The sequence below is a fragment of the Panthera leo genome, chromosome D3, assembly GCF_018350215.1.
Source record: "Panthera leo isolate Ple1 chromosome D3, P.leo_Ple1_pat1.1, whole genome shotgun sequence".
Classification (NCBI taxonomy): domain Eukaryota; kingdom Metazoa; phylum Chordata; class Mammalia; order Carnivora; family Felidae; genus Panthera; species Panthera leo.
The window spans coordinates 80,820,095-80,840,595 of record NC_056690.1 but is presented as its reverse complement, the minus strand read 5'-3'; the positions used below and the strand labels follow the sequence as shown (position 1 = coordinate 80,840,595).

Sequence of the window (20,501 nt, the reverse complement as noted above, 5' to 3'; positions counted from 1 at the left end):
ACCCTCCTCTGAGGTGCCCTGTGCCTCCTGCCCGGCTGCATGGAGGGGAGTGTTGGGAACTTTGTTTTGTGTCTGGTCCTGGCTTCTGTGCTGGCTGGCATTTCGCTTCTTTGGGACTCCGGTTCCTCACGTACAAAAATAGAGGGACTTGGAACCTGTTCCTTACGCTTCTTGCATTCTGGCTTTTCTGGACGGAGGCTCAGCCTGGAAGCCTAATACCATTTGGGTACTTAATTCTGAGGGGAAAAAAAAATATGTATATGTGCATATACATATGCATACATATATCAGACCCACAATTAACTTAATTGCTTATTTGTGCCAAGGCTTTCTTTCTTAACTCCGGGACTTGCTGTCTGAATTTGAAGGAGGGTGGCCCCAGGTTCATGTTCGCAGAAGTAGCCGCTGCGGCTTTTTCTTACTGAGCAGCCAGCTCAGAGGAGAGGAGACGGAGGAGAAGCTGGAGAGCGAAGTCTCCAAGGTTAACACCACCACCCCAGAGCTGCCTCTGGGCAGACACTTTTACCTGAGTCTCTGGTTGTCCGGGAAGTCAGGACTCTGGGCGCAGAGCTGCTTTGAGGTTATGAAATCCACTGGTTTGCAGTCGCTGAGCAGAGCAAGAGAGGGGCCCTCGGGTCAGGACGTGGGCCTCCGAAGGAAGCCTCTGTTTCTGTTTCTGTGAATGTCAAGTGGACGGGCAGGTGGACATATGTGGCATTCTTGTGGTGCTCAGGGGAGGAGGAGGGGAAGGAAGTACAGCTCTGGGCATTGGGGGAGGAGGGTCCTGCCGATTCTCTAAGGCTGGGGTCGTCAACAGGGGACTGTTGGCAAGGTCTGGAGACGTTATGGGTTGTTTCTGCCAGGCCGGGGTTTTTATTTGAATTTAGTGGGTAGAGGCCACAGAGGTTACTACATATCCTACGATGCCCTCCCCCAAGAGAGAAGTACCTGGCCCCAAGTGTCAACTGATCTAAGTCCTAAAGCTAGTTGTGTTTTCTAAGTTGAAAACACTGGGCTGGGGCGAATGGGAAAAGTTATTTGCAATTTTCCCCGCTCAAGGGACAATCTGCCTCATGGCTGTTGGGTGAGGCTTCGTGTTAACTATAGCTTCCTTCACTTCACTCCCTGTCTCTGTCTTCCAGCCCCTCAGCCCTTTATTTCCTTTTTCTTCCTTCCTTCCTTCCTTCCTTCCTTCCTTCCTTCCTTCCTTCCTTCCTCCCTCCCTCCCTCCTTCCCTCCCTCCCTCCCTTTCTTTCTTTCTTTCTTTCTTTCTTTCTTTCTTTCTTTCCTTTCGTTTTGCTTCTCCACAAACTTCATGCATATTAACTGGGTGTTCAGGGATGAAACAATTTCTGGCCTCGAGAAATGCCCTCAGGCAAGACACACAGTGAGAACAGAAGTCCCAAGAATGCTAAGTGCTCCTTCCCTTGGTCACACCTGTGGTCTACACCGGGAGACAGAGGGTGAGCCTCTGACCGGCAAGGAGAAAATGAGGGGAGGGTGCGGAAGAGAGAGGGTGTGACCGGCGCTCCAGGGAAAGAAAGGGGGCGAGGGCTGAAGGTGACCCTGACAGGCCCCCTCTCTTGCCCACCTCCACTCCCTGCCCCACTGGCTGTATTTCTTCCTCCCACCACCTTACTTGCTGGTCCATCCCTCTCCTCGCAGCCACCGTCCAGCTCTTCCCTCTACGCACCAACAGGGGGCAGCAGAGAGCAGCCAACAGAGCCTAAGGCGAGGAACCCAAGGTGGGAACCATGGCCTCACCTAGACTCCAGAGCACCCCTTGGCTTCCGTGCCGACACCTTGATGCCCTGCGACCCTCCTCTTCCGTCAGCCTGTCTCTGCACCCTCAACCCCTGGAGAGCGCTCCCCACCCAGCGCACAGCACATCCCACGCCAACCTGGCCACGGATCATGTTCAGGCTGGTGACTCATCTAGTGTTACTGACTTGCTGTGTGGTTTCTCAGCCTTTCAGACGAGGCTATTTTGCCTCGTCAAGCTGACTGTCCGTCCCCTGAGGCAGGAGCCGTGCTCTGCCCCCGATGTTTCCCCCAGGCCCCGGTCCAGCGCTGTTCCCAGAGTCTGTGCTCCATTCCGTGGATTGATGGGGAGGACCCTACCATCTGCCGCCTGCCTGCTGTCTCCCGGCAGACCCGCCTTTGCCCAGGCCCTCGCAGCCAATGCTATCACCCCCTCATCTTTATAGGTGAATAACTGAGACCCAGAGGCGTTAGACATCTTGGTCCAGGGCTTAACGCTACGAAGCAGTAGACTTGGAAACCCAACTCGACGTTTTAGACTCTGCCACGCACCGTGTTGCCATCCCAGTGCCATCCAGGCCTAAGAACCTCGTACCGCATCTTCCCTTGAGCACTTCCTTGAGTCTTTATGGATTGTGCTGTTCATTCATTTATTCGCTCCCCATACACACAGCTTCTGCCAGCTGTCAGGCATCGTTAGACCTCAAGAGGACAGAGATGAAGAAGGTCATTGCTGCCCGAGAGGGGAGGGACATGGACACATGGCAGTGAGCTTGGTGGGGAGCAGAGACGGGGGTGGTGGGGAGGGGACGGGCTTGGTCAAGAAGAGTTTCACAGAGGAGGTGCAGTAGAGCAGAGTGTGGAGAGGCACGAGGATGTGGTGTGGGCCAGGCTCAGCTGGAGTCCCGTGGAGTACGAGGCATGGGCTGGGTGTGGCTGGAGGCATGCGTCAGGGCCGGTTGACCCTGCAGATAATGGAGGGTCGCTCAGGGCCTTTGGATGAGAAAGAGGGACATGATCCTTTGTGGTTTAGAAGGAGCCCCCAGCAGCAGTGCTGAGGCGGGTGCCGCAGGGAGCAGGGGGGTGTAGGCAGGTTGGGAGCCGTGCAGTGGGGTAAGGGGATCTGGCATCGGAGGGCTGGAGAGAGGAGGCGTCAACAGAGAAGACAGTGACATGTGTGGGTGGGGAGGGAGGATGGAGACGTTGGGAATGACTTCAGGGTCTCCCACTAAGTTGCAGGCTACCGAGGGCTGACCAGAGGGTTAGAGGCCGATTTTAGGAAGGCTTGATGAGTTCCCTTAACGAGTGCATTGGGTTGGAGGTACCCGAAATATACGTGGATACGTTTGGTTCCGGGTTAGGGTTCCACGGCTCATTGGGAAGCCATCAGCGTAAAGGCCCCTTAGCAAAGTTGTAGCTAAAATCGAAGAAGAGTATGAAGTCTCTACTGCTTGGGGGCAGCCAGTTCCATTAGTCCATCCCTCTGTGTGGAATAGCACTGCATTTTCTTCGTTGCTAAGCTACCTACTCCAGGTCAACAGGAATGGCCCACAGTTGGAAGGTTCAGGGATGTGATAAATAAATGAGTTTCTTCTTTTCTGTACCACTGAGAGTTCACGAACATCCCCAGATTCCACATTCAGGCTTCCCCTTTCCAGGGCCACAGCTGATTTGTAAACATCATCGTCTTATGGAAGGTTCCTCACCTCTTGACTATGCTGTCTGTCTTCCTCTGGACCTGCCATTGGCTTTTTGAACTATCCAGGTCTGTATGGAGCATCCCAGGTGGGGACCTCATGGCTTGGTACAGTTACATGTCCTTTCTGTTGCCTGATGAGGACCAGGCTGGCCTTTGTGCACTGAGATCTGGAGAAACTAGCTTCCCTGACTCCAGATCTCTTCTCCTGGGCTTGTAGCTGACAGCCCAAAGGTATCAAGTCTAGTTTGAATCTTCGTGGTTGTTGTTTAAGAATGACCTTGCCTAGGGGCGCCTGGGTGGCGCAGTCGGTTAAGCGTCCGACTTCAGCCAGGTCACGATCTCGCGGTCTGTGAGTTCGAGCCCCGCGTCAGGCTCTGGGCTGATGGCTCAGAGCCTGGAGCCTGTTTCCGATTCTGTGTCTCCCTCTCTCTCTGCCCCTCCCCCGTTCATGCTCTGTCTCTCTCTGTCCCAAAAATAAATAAAAAAAAAAAACGTTGAAAAAAAAAAAAATTAAAAAAAAAAAGAATGACCTTGCCTAATGATATTAGGAAATAAGGTCCTAAAATCAAAACCACAAGCCCTGCAAACAGAACTTTACCGGCTTCCGACATTGCACACTGCTGTTTTCATATGTGTATTTCCTACCACTTCCTTATAAACAAAAGTCCCCAGGAAAGGGACACTGAGAGCTCCGACAGTTCAATGGAAAGACAAGAGAGGGCCAGAAGGGACTCACAATTACTGAGTGCCAGTCCCTGTGCTGAGCTCTTCACAGAAGTCACTTCTCCTGGTGATGACTCCAGCACCAGAGTCTTATTTTCCACATCTTATGAATTAAGAAATTGAGGCTCAGAGAGGTTGAAGAACTCATGTCACCCGAGTTAGATTTAAGCATTCCTGGGAAAGAAAGGACAGTTAACACATCCAACGCATTGACACAGCGAGTCATGTGCAGAGTCCCGGTTCAAGGCCAGATCTGCCTTATTCTAACACTTGTGTGCCCTCCTTTGCATCGACCTTCATCCTGGAGGGGTGGAAGGAGGAGGCCCAGGATCAGAGGCCAAGCGAGGTAGTTTCTTAGGTGAGAGGGCTGAAGCTGTATGGGTCCACGAGCCTCTTACATTGTCTGCTGAAAGAGCCGTTGTGAAACAGATGGAAAGTACCCAAATTGAAGACACAGTGAGGCATCATCACCCGACCAATCCACCATACAGCCATAATGGGTACTCTGTAATTTCACCCAAACCAAGTAATTACGTCTTCCAGTAAGAAAGGAAGGTGCTGGGACGCACGAGTGGCTCAGTCGGTTAAGCGTCTGACTTCGGCTCAGGTCATGATCTCAAGGTTTGTGGGTTTGAGCCCCACATTGAGCTCTCTGGATCCTCCTCTCTCTCTCTTTCTCTCTCCGTCAAAAATAAATAAATATTTACCAAAAAAGAAAAAAAAAAAAAAAGGAAGGAAGGTGCTGAGAACAGGCACATGATTTATTACATTTTTGCCTCCCGGGAATACTTCTCCTTTTATGATTTGGCAGTAAGAATATTTAGGAGTAGCGCTCTGTACATAGATTGGTTGGCTGTGCACGTGCGCTAGAAAATTAAGGACTAGATTTCATTGTCATCATCCCTCTCTGACCGCACTTCACAGCAAAATCTCAGGCGTGTGGATGAATTGGGGGGGGGAGGGGGGAAGGTTTCTACCAACTAATGAAAAAAAATCTTTAATTTTAGAATCTCTTGAAAGAGATTGTTTTTAAAATTTCAAGTACCCCGAGTCAGGCACACAGAGTGTTGTTTCCAAGTGGTGGCTCTGTTTAGCGAATAATGACCACATCAAAACGCCAGGCTCAGTATGGTGTGCTCCGTTTCTGGTCCCCCAACAGTCACATCAGTTTGGTGTCAGATGCGTGTTTCTAAAGAACTCGAACGTTGTTTTCTCTTAGTGAGATAAACAAACTCCTTGATGTCTATTTATAACCATTCGTTAGCGAGTCTCTTGTCAGCTCTACACGGCAGTTGGAACACACGAGAGATGTTTTGCAGGTTGGCCGTTGAGTCCAGACTGTCTGTTTCGACCAGGGTCTCGGTATCTCCTACCCAAGCCCCTGCTTGCGGCTCTGAATTCGTATTTTTCCGAATGGCGTCCAAAGCTGTTCTGCCAGCTGCCGTAGATTATATACGGAGAGAACAGCTACCAGGTTTCCTCTGTCCCGTGAAGGAGCCTGGCCTTGAGCATTAGCCAACGGGCCCATTTAACTCTGTTTCCCAGCTCATTTCTCCAAGGGCTCAGTGCACCACTGAAAACCTTCACCTAACAGAAAGCCAGTGTTTGGGGGGCATTTGGTTTCAACTTGCTTATGTTTGAACATTTATATTTATAATAGTGCTAATCTCTAAGGGACTCAAATCACATTAAGAGCTTTATCTAAGGCTGCCAAGGAAATTAGCATGTATCCACATGACTGGGAATGATGAGAAATGGGGTTGGGCCTACAGAAATTTAATAAGCTCCGACTTTCATTTCAATGATCTTTTCCATGAGATTGTCTTTTTCAGCCTGCGCAGTCAGGCCTGGGTACACATTTCCCCCTCCGCCCCCAGCTCGTGCCGTCACCTGCACCCCGGGCCCCTCACCGCCGTGGCCACCTTGCTGGGATGAACTGGCCTGCTTTATCCCCTCCTGCTCTGCACTCCCCCCCACCCCCCGGCCCGCGTATCTGTGACACTTACTCGTTCTTTGTTGTCTTTCTCCCTCCTGGCTTCTCACAGACTTGTCTCCTGCTAGAGGGAGAAGAACGTTTGTGACTTTCTCTTGAGTTCACCCCAGAGTTTAGGTCAGGCTAGCCTCGTAACTGTGCCCGGTAAGTAATGTGGGATAGATGGTCAGTCCGTCAGGGGGTGGACCCACCGGTGCACCGGTAGGAGTTAGATAGGCCGTGGGGAAAAGCAGCTGGGGGTCACAGCACACAGTCGGCGTGGGGAAGGGAATTTCGGGGGGAAATCTAGATAGATTGACTTGATCACTCTATCAGGCCAATTTATAGAAAAGGCACAAGAAGGGGAAAATTCCCTGTGAGCCGTTGGAGAGATGAAAGAGACGTAGGGAATGCCCCTTACTGCATTACAGAAGGGGAAACCAAGATGACTTACCGAGTAATTTTTTTGACGCTAAAATGAAAGCTCAGCATAGTCAGGACAAAAAGAGGCGCATTGGCCTTCTCGGTAGAGACACGGCTTGGTACTCTTTGAAGAATGTTGCCCGTCAAACTAGGAGAATATGACAGGAGTCCCCCAGGGGAGGGTGGAGAGTCAATCCCCACTCTCCCAACTGGGATAACTCCTTCGTAAGCATCAGACTTGGCGTTGCAGTCCGACATTCCTAGAACTGTTACTGCCAGAGCTCCGCACAATGACTTAGCTAAGCTTTGGCATTTCGTTAGGAATCCCTATGTAAATTTACTTCTTGATCCCGACACGGAGACTGTTGGTTTATCACTGAAACAGCTCACCAAAGGCCGAGCAGAATCTGGTTGTAGATTCGGCTCCAGGCTTTTGGGTACAGAGCAGCCTTTATAACGACAGTGTCACAGCCTGGGGAGGACGTAACTCGAGGGAAGATAGGAGCAAAGACAAATGCAAAGAGAAAGGGTGATGGCAAAGTAAGAGGGATAAGGGAAGGGGGAAGAAAGAGTAGATATACATAGCAATAAGAGGAGAAAAATCATTACAATGCCCCATGGACAAAAAAAGTGAGTTTTCTGTTTTTCTTCAGGCCCTACTGCACCCACCACTGTTGCTAGAAGGTGAGAGCAGGTGCGTTCTGTGGAACCCACTCTTGAAGTGGTGTCTCTGAAGCAAGAGGGGAGACACCATAGCAATCTTTCTACCAGATCTCTGCTTTTGTTTTGTTTCATTTTGGGGCTGACTCCAGCAAAGTGGGGAAAAATCCTAGGTGGACAAAGGCAACTTCCCTCCCTGAATCTAAAAACCTTGTGTCGAGAGAACCCTTTCTGGAGAGAGCCATCTAGTTAAGCGTTGTGCTTGATTCCACACAGAAACTAGAGAAAGGGTTATTCCTGGCATCTCTTTTCCTCACTGCTAATGCCTCTGCCAGGCCACTGTAGGGACAGTGGAAAGGAATATTGGAGATTCCATCAAGAAAAGGCTTTTAAGGGAAGGCTGTGTTCTTGCATTATTACATCGACTGTCTCTCTGAATACAGGACTGGTTCCAGTTTTTGTTCATATGGGTTGAGAGTGGCAGAATTAAATCTCACCGGGCTAGAATAGCAAATTCGGCAGAAAGAAGTCAAAGCCCTCTATTATCAACCGACACTTTCGATAGAAATTACCTTGGTTTTTTTCCCCCATAATTTAAAATTCTTCAAAGTGACAGAGATGTTATAAGGAAGGGAGCCCCTGTTGTATCCAAGCTCACAACATCATGACTCTGTGCAAGCCCGTGACTCTTTTTAGGGAGACCGTGTGATAGAGTAGAAGAGCCAGGTATTTGAGGGTAGAATTATGGGTTGGAGTCCTGGTTCCACTCTCGCTTAACCACCATGTATCCTTGGGAAAGTTACATATTTTTGATCGTCTGTAAGATGGGGGTGACAACAGTCACGACTTACCAGTGGTTTGTTGAGAGGCTCACTAGTTGGTAGGTATGGAAGCACTTTCTCAACTAGAGTACTCCGGGTGAATATTTGTTTTCATTCACAATAAGTACCTTTGTTGTGATGGGAAAGAGAATGCTTTTGTTTCATTTTCACTATACGTTCACTTTTTATTTAATAACCCTTTTGGTGTTCTGCTATGTTCCAGCCGGCAAACCAGAGACCAGGAGGACCCTCTGTCACTTCCTACTCTTATATTGAATTAGTGTGAGGTTTACTCCTTAGCCAGCACTGGATAATTTTTGGCCTTTGCAAAGAAGGATAGAAGTCCAAGAGCCAGAGAGATTAAGGATTAAATTAATTTTTAAAATAACAAGTCTTTTCATATATTCTCTTCTCATTTGTATGGTGCTGGTAATTTTTAAAATGAGATTTTCTTGAGGGCATTTCATACTAAAAATGATGGAGTTCCTTGTCCCTTGTAATTGCATTTCTTTTGATTTTCGTTTATTATGACTTGCATATCACTGACACTTTTTTCCTGGAATGTTCAAAGTATACATCATCCAACTAAAAGGAGAAAATACTGTCTTAATAAAAAAGGATAAGAGAGAAAGAGCGAGAGTGGATATCCCTCTCTTTTGGTTCCAAACAAGGCAAAGTCCTCATTCCTCATTCTTTGTACATGCCAAGGTTGATGTCATGGATCCAAACCAGTTTGGGGTTATCTGAAATGAAAAAAAAAAAAAAAGGCACTTCAACGGTCTTCTGAAGCTTGAAAAACAAATTTTCCACAGTCTGATAACCCAAAAATGACTGAATGGATTTTCTGTGTAATTAACAAAGCGGTGGGGGCCTGGAGGGGCATTGGGGAAAAGATTTAAAAATGGAAAGTTCCAGTTCAAAGGGGGTGCTCTGGGAGAGCCAAGAAACGCTGGAGGGGCTGAAAAGGAATTACATGGTTATCTGGAGTAACATGGGTCTTTTATCTGAGGAATAGGACTTAAAACCATAAAGTTCCTTTGGCTGATGTGTTAACTTACCACTAATGAATATTATTTATGAGTGATAAGTGGGACACATCCAGGGAAGGTGTCCGTTAATTTTTCATAAAACCATCTCTGCGTTACTGAAATACGGCTTTCATTCCATTTGGAACGTAGTCCTACGTAGCTGTTGTGTGGATTCCTAAGCAGGAATAGGTAGTTGAGACTTCAGGAACCATACCTGGGATTCTCGTTTTCTGGGGCCTTGATGGTTTGGGAAGTTGTTTCTTCTCTTCCTCCTCCTTCTCCTTCTTCTAATGTTTATTTATCTTTGAGAGAGAGAGAGAGAGACAGTGTGCAAGCCGGGGAGGGGCAGAGAGAGACAAAGACAGACTCCGAGGCGGGCTCCAGGCTCTGAGCTGCCAGCACAGAGCCCGAGGCAGGGCTCGAACCCATGAGCCCCGAGATCATGACCTGAGCCAAAGTCCGACGCTTAACTGACTGAGCCACCCAGGCGCCCCTGGGCAGTTGTTTCTTCTGCTGTCTAGAATATCAAGCAGCTTCCTAACTTCTCTCTCTATTAGGACAGTTACTTCCAGGGTTCTTCTTGTGAAGCCAGCTAGCTCTCGGCTTCATGCCGCCATTTGCACCTGAAACAGATAGAATGGCAACTCTGAGACTCTCAATGAGAATCAGAAAGCCCTAGTAGCCTGTGTGTCTCCCAGTCTCCCCATTACATCACCCTTTCCATCCTCTCTGCTTTGGACGCACAAACACAAAAGAATCCCGGAATCTACAAGTTATGTAAACTTAGATCCCGAGAAAGCCTTCAGAGGACTTGTGGGGGGAGCTTCCTCTTCCTGTCACTAATGAGACTCTTGAAACCTGGAAGGATGACTCCGTTGACAGAAAAGAGAGAGCCTGGGACACCCAGAGGCCACAGCTTGCCCACTGCATGGATTGTGATGTGACCAAGGATAGCGTGATGAGCTTCTGAGCCAGCACATGGCTCTGCTTGGGCTTTTTTGCCTTTGAAAGAGTGTCTTTCATTGTCAAACATTAAACCTAGGAATTCGTACTTTCTTATCAAAGGTCTTATAGATGTGGGGCGTCTGGGTGGCTCAGTGGGTTAAGCGTCTGACTCTTGATTTCAGCTCAGGTCGTGATCTCACGGTTCGTGGATTCTAGCCCTGCGTCCGGCTCTATGCTGACCGTGCAGAGCCTGCTTGGGATTCTCTCTCTTCCTCTCTGTCTGCCCCTCCCCTGCTTGTGCTCTGTCTCTCTCAAAATAAATAAATAAAACATGAAAAAAATCATCCTTAATACAACTATCTTCTCCAAGTGATGTACTAAGTTAGTAAAACTTACCGGTTTGAATCTATAACCCATCCACCATAAACTTATGCCCAGAGTCAGACATCTCTCAAAACCCTCCAGGTGTGAGTGTGTGTGAAATAACCCTCATTTTTTTTTTCAGTTTTTCAGGTTGTTTTAGTAGGTGAGGATTACCTCAAAAGGCATTTAAATGATGTTTCAAGTTTAAACGGAAATGAAAAGCATACAAAGTTGTAAGACTTAAGAATTTCAAGAATTTGGCAGAGGTGGAAACTCACAGGGAAAAAAAAAAAACAAAAACATGACATTTGGACATTTTTGTTCTGCTCTTTAATCCGCCGCATGTCCCCCTCCGGTCGTCCCGTCACTACCAAGCCAGTATTTAACCTCGCAAGGGTTAACTGAGCTTGTGGTTCAAGCACCTGGCTCAGACTCCAGCCGGGGCCACGGGCGTGGTGTCCAGTCAGACTGCCATGGTCAGGGGGCAGCGAGGACACCTGCATGACCTTGTACCATCTGCAGGGTTCAGTCCGGCCCAGATTCTCCCATAGCGTCCATGACCAGGGTCCCTTCAGCCACCAGGATGTGGGCTGGAAGGGCCCCGCGCAGCCAAGGCCAAGCCCTTCCCGTGAATGCAGAGGCCAGCGTGAAGTCTTCTTCCCATCCGAGCAGGTGGGGATTACCACCTTCCAAAAAACACAGAGCAGGCCTGTCCTGGAAGGGGACAGACAGGGGGAGACCCAGAACAACAACAACAAAAAAGTCAGAGCCTAGGAGTGAACTTTAGGAAGACAAGGAGGGAGTGGGGAAAGCGAAGCAGAACACAGACATTGGAGAAGAAGAGGGGTCTGGGGTGTGAGAGAAGCAGTCAGTGTTGGAGTCTGTCTGAGTCTGGAGCTGGCTTGTGAGGTGCCAGGGGACTGGCTCGGGCCAGTCTTCTCTGCACCTCACTGCCGAGTAAACCTCCCAGCAGGATGGAAAGGGTCCTGTGCCAGGGATGGAGCTGAGCTCAGAGCCCAGGGTACAAAAGTGACAGACCCGGGGATTTGGCCTCTGCTGGTCTGTCCTTAATTTGGAGAAATGGAGGCATTGAACACACGTCCTCTCCTACAACTCCTGACATTTTAAAGAAAGTGTTTTTGGGGGCGCCTGGATGGCGCAGTCGGTTAAGCATCCGACTTCACCTCGGGTCATGATCTCGCAGTTCGTGAGTTCGAGCCCCGCTTGGGCTCTGTGCTGACAGCTCGGAGCCTGGAGCCTGCTTCGGATTCTGTGTCTCCCTTGCTCTCTGCCCCTCCCTGGCTCATGCTCTGTCTCTCCCTGTCTCTCAAAAATGAATAAGCATGAAAAAAAAAATTTAAAGAACATGTTTCTGGCTTGCTTGGCCCGACTGCAGCAATAATCCCAAACTTGCCCCACAAACTAGCCTTCCAGATACAAACCGAAGCAAACATTAAAGGATTAAACACCCATCAAGCAGATGCGTTGTTGCAAAATGCTCTGTGGGCAGGTTGCTAGGAATTTAAAGGCCTCTGGCTTTGTTAAATTATGAAAAACTTCCAAATGGAAGTCAGCAGAGCAAACTGTTACAGTCATGAGACTTGTAGGTGATGCCTGTTGGCTTGGCCGGATGGCAGCCTGCTGAGCGGGGTCAGGTCGGTGTGGCCCCGGGGGCCCCCACGCGCCTCCCTCACCCCTCGCTCTGCTCGCCTGCCTGCCGGGGACACAGTTGCTTTGGTGGGAACCGCTGAACAGGACCCTGGGAAGGACTGAAATCCAGCCACCACTGTGGAGGCTCTCGGGCCACCTATTTTAATATCCTAAATAGGCTTCAAGTTGGATTTGCTTTTGCGTCTCCAGGAAATTTTGCCTCCTTCGCATTCCAGAATTCCCTTGTGAAGCAGCCTCGTGAATAGGAGGGCCTTTCCTGAATACCGTGGAAGGAATTTCTCCTTCGGGATGCCTGCCTCTGTCTTCACAGCATTTTTAAATGCTCTCGAGGTGGCGTGGGCAGCAGCAGGCCACCAGGGCCAAACCACAGACTGGGGAGTCACAGAGCGTCACCTGCGTTCCCGCGGGATCTGGCTCCGCAGAGCGCCCGGGGCAGGTGTTCAGGGGTCCGTCCTGGAGACGCGTGTGCTTTCTCCCTCATCCCGGGGCTTCTTTTCTGTTGCTGCGGCCCTGCTCGCTCTGACCTGCCCCTGGCCGCACCGCCAGGCCCACTTAGGACCTGCCACAGTAGGGCCACCAGCTCCCACCTTGATTCCGTGTCCCAAGATGCCATCCTCCTTCTCTTCCTTTATGCGGATTCCGGGTTCAGCTCCTGTCCCCTCCGGCCCATCTTCAAGGCCCCCCGATGCACTCATCGAGCCTTCCCCGTGACTCCTCAGGACTTGTTTTCTAACCTCTCCTACTTACCCCTCGTGTCCCCCAGGCCTCGATCTCCTTCTTGTCCGTCTCTCGGGGGAGAGGCAGAGCGTGGTTGAGAAAGCACATGCCTGGGAGTTGCAGAGGCCTCGATTCGAAGTGCACCTTTGCCACAGTGCGCTGTGTGACCTTGAGCAAGCGGTGTGACCTCTCTGGCCCCAGTCTGCTCTGTATAATGTCATTTGTAAGAGCCACCCCATGGGGTTTGGCACAACGGTTAGTTCTCTCTCCTCATCCCAGAAGTAGACGCTAAATAAACACTCCATCAGGGCTGTGACTGAGGTTGGATTGATTGATGCAGATATGTCCAAAAGAGAGATCAAAGCCAGAGGACCCAGGGCCACACTCGTGAAAGCAGACCCAGACAGGGCTAGCGAGAGCCATCCAAAGTTTGCACTAATTTTGTTATGAGAAGCATGTTGCATGGGGATCCAAGATTCATGCACTTGGCCAAGGGCTTCTTCCCTCAGTGGAAATAAAACTTTGCTAGACCCACAGTCCCCCCTGAAGGCTCCAGCAGCCCGAATCTGAGTTTCTCCTTCTGTCCTTAGCGGGCAACAGTATTTCCAGTGAGACGGTGCTGTCTCTCTGAGTCGTCCCACTGGAAGAGTGTTTGTTGGGTGTTTGATTTGGGCAAGGTGCTGTATTGGGTTTAAAGGAGCTCGTGGTCGTACAGACCTTCACCGTGGCCGCTCGCCTTCCCCCTGTGCACTGAGAGCAGTGCCGGGCATTAGAACAGGTGCTCGGTGCATATTTGCACCATGAAATCCCACTCGAGCCGACCTGCTCCAGGGTGTTGGCGATGACAGGAGCCGGCAAGGCCGTGCACGGCGACACAGGCGCTGACCGCTGACCTGCCAGCTCGGCCGGTGAAGTCCCGGCCCGACCCCTTGCCCGAGGAACGGTCGGTGGGCGTAAGGCCCAGGGGTTTGGCTCAGCTCCCATCCTGGGTCCAGCCAGCAAATACTTGGGCGCCTTCTGCGAGCAGGTCCCCCGGGCTCCTCGCTGCCAGCCAAAACGGTGTCCAAGCATGTGATGGGAAGTGACCAAGCTCCCCCGGGCCACAACTTCGGTCCTTGTACTCGCTACAGACTGAGAACATAGGACCCGCACCGTCAGGGGCAGGTCTGGTCCTAGACACATGTCTGAGCCTGTCAGCGAGACGAGGACCCTGGAGCCCGTGCAGCATGGGGCTTCCAGAAAAGATGCCCGCTGCTGACTTCTTAGCCAGTCCTGAAGCCAGACCGGGCCCGACTGGAGGCTGGCGGTGCCCCGCGGAGCTCCCGCGAACTCATTCTGCTTTGCTCTTTTCACTCCGACGTGCCCCTCAGGTCCAAGGCTACTTTCAGCAAGTTCCTATCAGGAAATGCGGGTTCTTTGTACTCCCCACCACCACCAACCTCAGTCAACACTTGCTGATTTAAACAAGTGAGCATCAGACATTCGGCCCTCAACTCCGGCCCTCCGCGTTTCATAAATGGACCCCCTGCCCCCCCAGCAGCAGTGTCTTGATGAGAGCAATTAGGCCGAGCTGCAGAACTCAACAAGCATCTGCTTTCGGTTCCCCTTTTTGACATATTTTCATGAATTAACTCTTGCAGGGGCAGGGAGAAGGGTCGGCACCTTGGCCATGCCTCGCGTCCACGGGCCACGTGGCAGGGGCTACATGCTTGGCCCAGACGTGACCTACAGGGAGCACACACTCACCTGCCACCAAGTGCGCGGTGATGAAGGTCATGAAGGTGACCCTCATCCCGGGGCTCTTTTCATTCGTTCGCCACGGCAGGTCCAGACTCTGGTGAGGGAGCAGGGAAGGGAGCCCCTGCCCGGTGGCTCCAGAACCTAAGGGGGAACAGTTGGTGGATATATTCCAAATGCTAGTCTGCCCAAGGAATCCCCAGCCCACGTCAGGCAACGGAGAGTCTTACACGGAGGAGAAGCAAAGCTTCCCAACCACTCCCCACTCTGACACGGCCAGTTCTAATTAAAATTGGCCTGAGAGAGTGGCGCCGGGGTGGCTCGGTTGATTAGGCGTCCGACTCTTGGTTTCGGCTCAGGTCATGATGCCGGGGTCGTGGGATCGAGCCCTGCGCCGGGCTCCTTGCTGAGCGTAGTCCCTGCTTGGGATTCTCTCTCTCCCTCTGCCCCTCTCCCTGCCCTTGCTCTCTCTCTCTCTCTCTCTCTCTCTCTCTCAAATAAAAATAAAAATAAAAATGGCGTGAGAGGCAGAGAGTTCTGTGGGACAAATACCTGGATGTTGGCTGTGGGGAACAGAGATAGGAAGCACACAGGCCATCAGACCCACAGCAGCTACCTACCGTGCTGGAGAAAGGAAGGCAGGGAAAGAGGAGGGAGCCGACAGCAGGAGGCTCCAAGGCCACAGGTGGATTTGGGAAAAAGGAGGGCTGTGGAGGCCAGAGTGTGGCACAGACCGTCCACACTGAAAGGAACCAGGCCAGGGGCTTATGGTAGTTGGGGTAACAGCTTCTGACATGTGTCAGGACATCCCAAGTCACATCCGAGGAGATGCAGGAGGAAAGACGGAGGAGATCATTAGCTGTGGAAGCCCAGGGGGATAGACTGCAGATGGCCTACCAGGAAATTTCCAGATAAGGGAAACCTAGGGCCCGGAGTCGCTCACCCAGATCAGCACCAACCATCCCGACATCTCATCCAGAACAGTTTTCACCGCCTCACTACCTCCCACGTGTATAAAAATTCATAAAAAGGAGGATAACAATTGTGCAGAGTTTTTAACCAAAGGAGCCCCACCTCCCACACACCTGTGAAGCCAGGGTTACCGAACAGTGAGTGTTTCTGTTGGATTCCATGTGGCATAAAAATAGTCCAGTCCCCTTCCTTGTGTAGTGTGGGAAATGTAATTAAGGTTTTTTTATATATATAATCGACATTTCATAGAATTCAACTTAAAGTGATTCACCTGTTGGTTCCTGGTATATTCACAAAGTTGTACAACTATCACCGTTATGCCACTCCAGAGATTTTTATCGCTCCAGGAAAAAAAACAAAAAGGCCTATACCCCTCAACAGCTGTTCTTCATTCTCCTCTATCCCCAGCCCCTGGCAACCACGAATCTGCTTCTGTCCCCATGGATTTGCCTACTGTGGACATTTCATATAAACGGCACCCTACGGCACCTGACCATTTATGCCTGGCTTCTTTCAAACTTTCTTTTAACGTTTATTTATTTTTGAGAGAGAGACAGAGAGACAGGGCACGAACCGGGGAGAGGCAGAGAGAGAGAGGGAGACACAGAATTCAAAGCAGGCTCCAGGCTCCGAGCTGTCAGCACCGAGCCCGACGCAGGGCTCAAACTCACAAACTGCGAGATCATGACCTGAGCTGAAGTCAGACGCTTAACCAGCTGACCCACCCAGGCGCCCCGATTTATGCCTGGCTTCTTTCGCAGAGCGTAATGTTTTCAAGGTTCATCCATGTTGTAGCTGAATCAATGATACGTTCCTCTTTGTGGCTGAATAATATTCTTTTGGACGATGTTCCACCTTTGGTTTATGTGTTCATCAGTTGGTAGACACTTGGGTTGTTTTCACTTGAGCTATCCTGCCTAATGCTGATGCAAGTATTTAGGTACGAGTTTTTGCGTGAACGTGTACTTTTAATTACCTTGGGTATACGTCTAGGAGTGGGATTGCCGGATCCCACGGTAACTGTTCAACTTCGGGAGGAACCACCGCTGTTTCTCCCAGTGGCTACACCACTTTCTGTTTCAGCAATGGGTGAGGCCCCAGTTTCTCTTCCTCCTCACCAACACTTGTTACTGTCCATTTTTTACATCATAGCCATGCTAATGGGTGTGAAGTGATATCTCATTTGTGGTTTTGATTTGCATTTCCCTGATGATTCAGGATATTGAACACCTTTTCTGGAGTCTGTCGGCCATCTGTAGATCTTCTTTAGTGAAATGTCTATTCACGTCTTTGCTGGTTTTCTAAATGGGCTATTTGTCTCTTTGCTGTTGAGTTGTAATAATCATACTTTTTTTTTGCTTGGCGTACTTTCATACCCCACACAATATGGTAAAGTGATATTTTCCCCCCGCAGTGAAAATAGTATAGGCCCAAAGCAAAAAAGGGGCCGGGCGCCAGAAAATGCAGGGCGCTCAGAGACTTCTAGCCAAAGAGGGCAGTGGAATGAGGAAGGTAAGGAAGAAAAATGAAGAACTTTCTTTTAAAGCCAAAATGCTGCAAGGCAGATTACTATGGCCTCTGCTCCGGTAGGGTCCTGCAGAAGGCACCCTTCTTGGGGACTAGGCGGGCTCGGCTAACAGTGAGGACAACAGCAAAGTGTCTCTTCTCTCTTCCCCGGAGCACTTCAGGATAAATGCGTCTACACACACACAAAGTGCTTTGGATGTATCGAGAAAACGCTCGTGCCCATTAAGGCTACTGTTAATGCAGGAGAATATATGTATGTATACACACACACACACACACACACACACACACACACAGAAGATCGAGTGAGACTTACAGGGCAGGGCCTGTGTCTTATTTGGCTTCTAGACCCCTCAGCACCTTACAAAAATGTTTGCTTTGTGAATGAATAAGCAGCCTGAAGATGAGATTTCCAGTTCTAGTGTAGACATGGCCTTTAATCTCCCCCCTTTTGGTGTACTATGCAAACACAATGAACCAACCGGCAGGATTATTAACATATATTTAGCGCATTTCGCTCTAGAGGCATTGCCTTGCCCGTCTCCACCTACAGTCTTCTGAAGTCCTGAGCTGTTTGCACCTCCTGGTAGGAGGGACCTAAGCCCACAGGTGGCTGGGTACCCTCTCCCTGCAGTATTTGCATAGCTGGTACCCCGGGGTTTGTCTGTGTGCCTCACTCCTGATAGCATCTCCTACCCCAGCCCGGATGGCAGGTAGGCGAGCGGAACCTGGGCGATCCGACGAACGGCGAGCTCCCGTCTCCTCCAGCAGGTGGACATACCAGGCATCCCGGAACCTGGCTCCGTGGCTACAGGATCCCCAGCACGTCAGACTCCTTTGCAAATTATTTTCATTCTGTGCCCTGCTCAGGAAACAAGGAACCTTTTGGGCTTCTCATTTTCTGCCCTCCCTAGTTCCTGAGGGCCCCTGCCTGATTTGCATCCTCAGCTCAATTTGCATCACAAAATACACCAAAACTGCCCTAGACCAACTTGGGGAGGCGGGCAAGTTTTGTTTTTTGTTTTGTTTGGGTTTTTCATCTCCTGCCATTTCTCTAGCAGGTTTCTAGTTACGTCCACATGACACTTAGATTAGGTTTCATTTTTATGTCGTTGGCCTGGGATTCAGCCGGCCCCTCTTCCCTGACACAGGGTCTCTCCAAGATCAAGCCCCACTCACTGCAGATGGCTTTGGGGGGCTGCAAGCCTGGGAGACGGAGTCACTGCATGAGTCGTGCTTGAGTTTCTCAAGCAGACAGCTGTGTGTCCTTCAGCTCTGTGCTCCATGGTGGTTGGGTGTTTTGTTCCCTTTCCTTTTCCCCCAAACCCGGAATGAATATTTTGGGAGTCAAGGCGGGTGAGGGAGGAAGAGCTATAGGGGACCGAAGCCGGCCACTGCCAAAGCAGCTCTGATCTGGAGACGGAACCCTCAAGACTCATTCAGCACAAAGTGGCTGCAGAGGAAATCCTGCCGAGCCCATGATAAGGGGGAAATGGAGTCACTTCCTCACCAGCTGCTTTATTCAGGTAGAAAAAGTCCTCACTTCCTCGCGTGTGCTCTGCGGGCCACCACTCACAGAACCCCGGGACAGCTTGCTTCCCCTTTTGATCTCAGCCAAAGTTGGAGTCCAGAGAATGACCGCCTCCTTGGCTTCAGGGAGAGCTCTCGTGTCTGCTGTGCTCCCCGCCCCCCCTCGCTTCCTTCTTTCTCTTTGTCCCACCATCTTCACTCTCGCCTCGCGATGGCTCTGCGGACTGAATCGGGAATCGGGAATCGGGAATGAGCTCATACCACTTAGTGGAATGCAAGCTTGTTACCACGGGGGGTTTCATGTTCTCCTAGATGTCCACCAACAGCTCGGGACCTTTGAGCATCCCCCCTCAATCCTGTACAACAGGCCCCAACCTGCCTCTCTTGCCAGCGTCCAGGATTATTGCTTCTTTACCTCCAGGCAGCATTTCCAAAGCGTGCCTTCGTAACACAGCAGGAATCTCCCTGACAGAGGAATCAATGGTCAAATGAGTTTGGAGAATGCTGCACACCTTATCCCTGTCTTGGAGACTCAAGGCACACAGCTAGAGATGTTATTCGAAATATTTAACGACCGATATGGAACAGACGCGGACCAGTCAGATCCAATGCTGACTTAGGGTCTGGTTGAACATCACCCCTCACAGGATGATGCCAGATACTGTTGTGGGGCCTGGGGGGGCGGGGGAAAGCACTGGATTTTGTTTCAGCCTGCCATTTGTTAGTTCTTTGAACACCGCCCTTTTAAAAATATCATCTATTAAGATACGTTTGGAAAACCTGCTCTACAGTGAAAGAAACCCATTACTTCAGTTCCAGAAACATTTGCTGAGCGCTTAATAGATGACAGACAGAGGCTCCAGGGATCCAAAGATAAAGAAGATGTGGTCCCTGCACCTCCAGGTGCTAATGGTTGAATGGGGGAAGACAGACATGTAAATAGATTGTCCTCAGGTTATCCAGTGAACCAGGAATAGTTGAGGATTATTTAGCTCAACCTAGGGGATTAGAGGAAATGATTGCACTGAATCCTTGAATGAACCAAAGGTAGTTTACAAGGCAGAAGTGGAGCAGGAGAGCTAGGCTGGGGTCAGAATATCGAGAGCCTCAGGTGCATGGTAAGGATTTTAGACCTAAGCATGAATGTGACAGGTTTGATTCTGAATAGATCATTCTGGGGGCAAAACAGAGAGGAGACAGAAGAGCAGAGCACAAGGCTGGCGGCCGAGAGACCAGATGGGAAATGATAACGGTAATCCTGGGGAGAGAAAGTAATGAGGATAGAGAAGTGTGTAGGTGGTCAAATTGGTGGTACGTATACTGGCCCTGTCTGATCCCCTGGACCTTACCACTAGTTTGGGGCTCCTAGCTTGGCCTCCAGCGATGAGATACGGCATGTACAGCTCTTCCTGCGAGGGCTTTCTCTGGCTTCTAGAACCCACCTGTCTGTGTACACAACTGGCCTAAAGTGCTGGGGTATTGACTTCTTCATTAGAGCAATCCTCAGCCAGTGAATGGAAGGAGACGGCGTACAAATACCCCAGCTCCCTCGCCCATTAGTGGGATATGTTCTGCCCCCAGTTTTCCCGGCAGGATTAAGCTTCCAGGGCCAATAGCAGTTACCTGCTTGATAAGGTAATTTCATGGCTGCTTTCCCACTCCCCTTCTAGTTTTCTGGGATCATCTCCCAGATAAACTGCCAACACTCAAATCTTCTTCTTGAGGAAGACTTCTTGGGAAGTCTGCTTCTTGGGGAACCCAGCCTCAGACTGTGGGCTTCACCAATGAATTGGTGAGGGGGTGAGAAGGAGGAAAACCTCTAGGGGACACTGAGAGGGTAGGTTTACTTGAAGCACAGGCATGCAGAAGGCAGGAAAAGAGACAGGCTTGCTTGAGGGGGCTGTGATAATTCCAGTTGGGGACAGGCTAGGTTGCATTGTTACTTCTAGTGG

At 50.3% G+C, this 20,501-nt stretch overlaps 1 protein-coding gene and 1 long non-coding RNA gene across 3 annotated transcripts in view; one reads left to right on the top strand and one right to left on the bottom strand.

Annotated features, from left to right (window-relative positions):
* BCL2 (BCL2 apoptosis regulator) overlaps positions 1-20,501 on the top strand; it is a 177,201-nt gene that overhangs the window by 146,396 nt on the left and 10,304 nt on the right. The window lies entirely within an intron of this gene.
* LOC122203674 lies at positions 1,248-4,490 on the bottom strand. The gene is made up of 2 exons (XR_006195290.1): positions 3,991-4,490; positions 1,248-3,737 (listed from the first exon to the last, which is right to left on the bottom strand). It is a non-coding gene; the product is annotated as an uncharacterized LOC122203674 (long non-coding RNA).